The 6,369-nt window shown below is 41.7% G+C and overlaps 1 long non-coding RNA gene across 6 annotated transcripts in view; it reads right to left on the reverse strand.

The window, feature by feature from the left end:
- LOC131415329 (uncharacterized) overlaps positions 1 to 6,309 on the reverse strand; it is a 91,968-nt gene extending 85,659 nt beyond the window's left edge. For all 6 annotated transcript variants that reach the window (XR_009222419.1, XR_009222420.1, XR_009222417.1 and 3 more), the window contains exon 1: positions 6,123 to 6,309. This is a non-coding gene — a long non-coding RNA (uncharacterized LOC131415329). The remainder of the gene's footprint in view (positions 1 to 6,122) is intronic.
- Positions 6,310 to 6,369: the final 60 nt, after the last annotated feature.

Below are 6,369 nucleotides of genomic sequence, written 5' to 3' on the forward strand. Positions count from 1 at the left end.
CCAAGGGATCCCTTTATTAGTATGCATGCAGGCTTTCATTGAAAGGAAAACCTATTACCAACCTTAAGATTATTATTATTATAAGATTATTATTATTATTATAAGATTATTATTATTATTATTATTATTTTGCGAGGAAGATTGGCCCTAAGCTAACATCTGCCAATCCTCCTCTTTTTTTTTTACTGAGGAAGACTGGCCCTGGGCTAACATCCATGCCCAACTTCCTCCACTTTATATGGGACGCCATCACAGCACGGCTTGACAAGCGGTGCGTCAGTGCGCGCCCGGGATCTGAACCAGCGAACCCCGGGCCACCGCAGTGGAGTGCACCCACTTAACTGCTCGCACCACCAGGCTGGCCCCTTAAGATTATTTTAAATCAAGATGTGGTCATAATCTTTTAAATGTTATTTATAATACATTTAAAGCTAAAGGTGAATAAAAAATTTTGAAACCAAAATCTGAAATAAATTATTTTTGTCAGATGGGTATTTAAGGCCTCAGAGGCTGCTGAGACCATGTATTGGTTCTAAACTCTAACACTATTATTAATAATTCTTTGTAGCACCCCAGAAAAAAAAGTTCTAATCTTGTGAAGATCTGGACTATAACCTAAATTCCATCAATGACTACTTTCTAAAGACTGCATATACCAAAAGGTGTTCTAAATGCCAGTTAGGTGCACTGGTGACAAACAGCAGGTTGCATATCAAGTGCCTGAGTGTCTTTAACTAGTTAACTAAAAGTGTGAAAGTGAAAACTTCATCAACATAACTTTTACCAAACAATAAAGTCTTATTACGACTACAAATGCATAAACATTGGGGAAAATAAAAATTTTAAGTAAGCCACTTAAGAAGAATCATAAGTCTTCTTGCTTCTAAGCAACATATCCTCCTGTCATCACAGAAATACTTCATAAAATATATCGCTCTTTTTAAGACCCTAATTCATAATTTAATCATTTTTACTTTTTTTTTTTTAAAGATTTTATTTATTTATTTTTTCCCCCCAAAGCCCCAGTAGATAGTTGTATGTCATAGCTGCACATCCTTCTAGTTGCTGTATGTGGGACTCGGCCTCAGGATGGACGGAGAAGTGGTGCCTCGGTGCGCGCCCGGGATCCGAACCCGGGCTACCAGCATCGGAGCGCGCGCACTTAACCACCAAGCCACGGGGCCGGCCCCATTTTTACTCTTAAGATATCCTTTAAAGAACTAATTTTTCGTTTTTCTTAAACTTATCTCTTTCAGTCCTATATCTCGCTGCTGTCATGCCCACGTTAGTATATGGCTCTAAGTTATATTTGAATGCTAAATGAATTACTTGTTCTTCATTGTTTTCTTCCAATATTGGTCTCATTTCCATGCTTCCCACATCTTTCATCATTTTTCTATTTCTTTTATAATGTATTTCTAATTTTTTAAATCAAACAATGTGAATATTCTGGGTGTATCAATACTGTTAAAAGTTAACAAAAACTAAAATCAATTACTACTACATTCAACTCCAAAACAAGTCAAGAAAGCATGTGAGGCACTTTTTCTTTCTATGGGACTAAATGGAGGGATGCTACTGACAGTCGTAAGAATCAATACCACTCGTTTACTCAACTCAACAGCAGAGGGAACAGTGGCCAGCTGAAAGATTCACTGGCTTGAAGATTACAGCCAGGATCCCCTTCTCCACACTGAACACAATCCTGGGCACCACCCATCATCTGCTAGACCAGTGGTTCTCAACAGGGGACAATTTTGCCCCCCAGGGGACACTTGGCCACGTGTGGAGACTTTTTTTTTATCATCACGACTGAAGGCAGGGGGCAAGTGGTTACTAGCATCTAGTGGGTAGAGATCAGGGATGCTGCTAAACATCCTATGCAGGCACAGGAAAGCCCCCACAACAAAGAATTATTCAGCCAAAAATGTTAATAGTGCCGAGGTTGAGAAACCCTGACCTAGACATTTGTCCCAATTCTGTAAAAATACAGAACAGCTGGACCGCACCACAGTGGGGTGAAAGGATCAACGGATTCGGGGAAGAAGGGAACTAAACTTACTGAGTACTTGTAACATACCAAGCCTTGCATTAGTCACTTTACATACACCATCTCACTTAAACCTCTGGCCTGTGAAAAAAGTGATCTATTCTCATTTTATAGAGAAGGCTGGACTTAGGGAGGTTAAGGAACTTACTCAAGGTCACTCAGCTAGAAAGTGGAGAAATCATGATCTGAATTCAAACCAAGTCTGTTTCATTCTGCAATACTATACCACAAAGCCTAGAGGTTAAAAGACCTGGATTTGATTCAAAGTTATCAATATGAATTTGAGTAAGTCACTTAACTTTCCTAAACCTCCATTTAGAAAATAAGTCAATGGGGGAACCAGCCCCGTGGCTTAGCGGTTAAGTGCTTGCGCTCCGCTACTGGCGGCCCGGGTTTGGATCCCGGGTGCGCGCACCGACAAACCACTTGTCCGGCCATGCTGAGGCAGCGTCCCACATACAGCAACTAGAAGGATGTGCAACTATGACATACAACTATCTACTAGGGCTTGGGGAGAAAAAGGGAAAAAAAAAGGAGGATGATTGGCAATAGATGTTAGCTCAGAGCCGCTCTTTCTCAGCAAAAAGAGGAGGATTGGCATGGATGTTAGCTCAGGGCTGATCTTCCTCACAAAAAAAAAAAAAAAAGAAGAAGTCAATGGACAATGTGTGAAAATATAAATGATGCTGATTGCCAACAACATATAATCATATAACCTTTAAAATGAAACAGAAAGTGCTTCTTCGAATGGAGGTGTCACGATTCCCATTTCTCCTTAAAACCAGAATTAACTTATTTATTTTTTTTATAATTCTATTTATTTATGTTTCCCCCAAAGCCTCAGTAGATAGTTGTATGTCATAGTTGCACATTCTTCTAGTTGCTGTATGTGGGACACAGCCTCAGCATGGCCGGAGAAGCGGTGCGTCGGTACGCGCCCGGGATCCGAACCCAGGCCGCCAGCAGCGGAGCGCGCGCACTTAACCGCTAAGCCACGGGGCCAGCCCTAAAACCAGAATTTAAACAAGTGTGCACAGTACCAAATTATACAGCATTTTTAAGAATCAAGATTAAATGTTCAGAAGACATTGTGCCTTCCACAGCCATGCAACTACTCTTAAATCCTAGAAGGAAATAAACTAATATAAACAATATTTTAATATGAACTTCCCAAAGATTTTTAATCAACCAGCCCTAAAACACTCAAGACTATATCAACAACTTTGATTGGACTCTCTCCACAGTTGGTAGCAGAGGTCACAAGCAGAACTAAGCAGGATTAGGATGGATTAAAAACCCATTACTGCTGCTGCAGGAAACTATTCTCTGCATAAAGATAGTGTATTACATTGAGGACAACATGTTATTGTTCATACTAATGACCCAAAAAAAATAATTCATTTCAACATAAGGTTCTGATTTTTCAAAAAACTACCACCAGAATCCATCAGTCTTTGACAACTAAACTACCAGTAGGTCCACAAATGTAACTTAAACTACACTCTTCTGGGATTAAGTTCAAGAGACAATGTAAACTGGGGTTTGTTCCTTCTGGAAATCACCACTACCAATGGCTGTGTAGGGGAGGAAGACAAATCTTCTACCCTCTAGGTCCTTCTGGCTGGGCTACAAATTAAATTCACATGAGACAGAATAACAGGAGTAAATCAAACAAAGCTTTATAACATGTATATATGGGAGAAACCCAGGAAAGCTGAGTAACTCCCAGAATGGCCGAGGTGGTCATCTTAAATATCATCTTCAGCTAAAGACAAAGGAAGATGTTGGGGGGGAGGGGGAGTCAGTTATGGGAGATTACCAGAAAAGGACAGTAAACAAGAGTAAGGTTATTATGCAGATTTAAGTCCTTGCCTTCCACATTGATGAGACTTTCCAGAGATAAGGTCATCCCCCCTCTTCCTGGTACAGAGAGGGAGACATCTTTACAAATGGAGATTTCCCCTACAAATGTAAATGTCTCTTACAAAGGGTAACTTTTACTTCTATTTGGTTTTCAGAGCTTTTCTCATGTCTGCAATTTTTAAAAGTAACCACGCCCAAATAATCCTTATGCCAAAGAGACATTTTGGGGTGGCCAATTCTGATCCCCTACAGTTGCTTCTAAAAGCAGGTTGCACACGACCATTTTTCCCCTTGAAACACAAGATCTCAAGGCATGGCTTTGCTGTATTTTACAAATGTATCTTTTCATACCATATTAATACACTGTAAATAAATTACAAGTATTTCCCACTAATATTTAAAGTCCAAGTTTAAAAGCAATAAACACATCAAAAAAACTAAAAATCTGTTTGAAACAAAATAATTTTAAAAGAATCATAAAAAGACTGGCTTTAAACAAATATTCTAAAATTTGTTAACTGACGCTAAAGATAAATAAATGTTCTGGTGGAATTGAAAGAATTGATAACATAATCTGGAATTTTCTTTATTTCAATCAATTTAGATAAAGATTTTCATTAAATGTCATTTTACTGACTACTTCTGAATTACATCTTTCACCTTAAGTACTTTGACACTCCCATCAAATTTCTAATAATGAGGGTGGATTATTTTTCTATGTTTTTAATAGACTAAAACTGATGGGGTTCAAGGCAGGCCACCCCAAGATGCGCCACTCTGGTATGTGGATTATTTCGAGCTGAAGACAATAAAGGCTCAGAAGACTCAGGAAGAACATCTGACCTTCTGCCAAACAGCCTAAAAGGATTTAAGGTAGAAGGCCTGTTCCAGGAAGGAGCTAATACCCTAAGATAACTATAGTATAATGTAAACTAGGTGTGACAGAAAGGCACCAACAAGCCCATTTTTATCAAAGTTCTGTCTCTCAGGTCACATTGTCTAAAGATTGCCCAGCAAAAACTTGTTTAACAAACATTTGTATTTCCATCTCCATGTAAATTGTCCTCCTCCCCTCTGAAATCCCAAACCACTATTCCCAACATCCTCCTTTGTCTTTAGCAGAAGATGGTATTTAAGGTGGCAACTTCAGCCATTCTGGAGAGTTGCTCAGTTTTCCTGGGTTTCTCCCATGTATACACATTATTAAACTTCATTTGATTTTCTCCTGCTAACCTGTCTTACATCATTTTAATTATTTGACCTGCCATAAGAACCAGAAGGAAAGAGGAAGGGGAATTCTCCCCTCTTCCCCTACACCTCTCAAAAGACTGAATTAGATTAAAAACTGATAGGAGAAACCTACTATCAACCTCCTCTTCATCATCAATAAATATCTGATGTAAGTCCTATGTTGATATGCAGGTGATATTGAAGAATTTACATTAGACAATGACCTAACTAAAATCTGTTTTATCCATTTATCTGACATCCTGTCAACCTTTTACTTTACAATCCTGTTTTCCCATCACAACAAATTTTAATATACAGATAAACAGTAGTTATTTTACAGTTTTCAGGAGCTAAAAATCATTTAGTCTCTTCTTCCATTTCTCCCAAAATAGCAGAATTCTTTTCAGGGCTCAGATTTATTCATATTTCCAAACCAAAGGAAGATTATTGCCAAATTTTTAAAAATACTATTGGTTGACTACTCATTTGGAAAAATGTAATTATCCTCACGCCAGAATTAACTATCCTTGACAAGATCTCACGTGAACCATTTATAGCACCATCACATCATAAATACCACCACCAGTACACAGCCACGGCATGTATGTATGTATACTGAGCTTATCATGACCTGGACCCAACCCACCCCATTTCCCCAACAAGCCGCGGGCAGCCGTCCTGTGCCAGTCTGTACAATCACCAGCACTCCCGGCCCAGGCCCACTCGGACGCCCTCCTCACAGCCCCTCTTTCCGCCGCTGCCCGCCCCCCACCACGCTCTCACCTACGTGGACCCGGCTCAGCCGCAGCGCCAGCACCGCCCTCCCCCGCGGGCCCAGGCCGGCTCCTCCCGGTTCTCCCGTGCGTGGGAGATAGGGGGGTCGTGGGGTGCAAGGACCGTGCCCCAGGACTGCGAGGGAAAAAAAAAAGGAAGCCGCGGTGGGGGTCCTCCCGTGGGGGACGCGGGGCGGCGGCCTAACCTGCGGCAGGGGCGGCTCTCCCGCGTCGGGGTGAGGGCGCCCCCCCTCAGGACGAGGATGTGCGCGGCGGAGCGCTCACGGCGTCCGCAGCGCTGGTAGCCCACGGCTCAGGCCTGCTCCTCGTTGATGGGCGGGTCGTAGAGCCGCGGTTTCTCCCCCATGCTCAGGGCAGCCGCGACCCCCATCTCGCCCTCCGGCTGAGCCAACCCCCGTCTCTTCAGCTCCGCAGCACCGCCTCCGCGCCGCT

Source organism: Diceros bicornis, chromosome 16, assembly GCF_020826845.1.
Source record: "Diceros bicornis minor isolate mBicDic1 chromosome 16, mDicBic1.mat.cur, whole genome shotgun sequence".
NCBI classification, from domain to species: domain Eukaryota; kingdom Metazoa; phylum Chordata; class Mammalia; order Perissodactyla; family Rhinocerotidae; genus Diceros; species Diceros bicornis.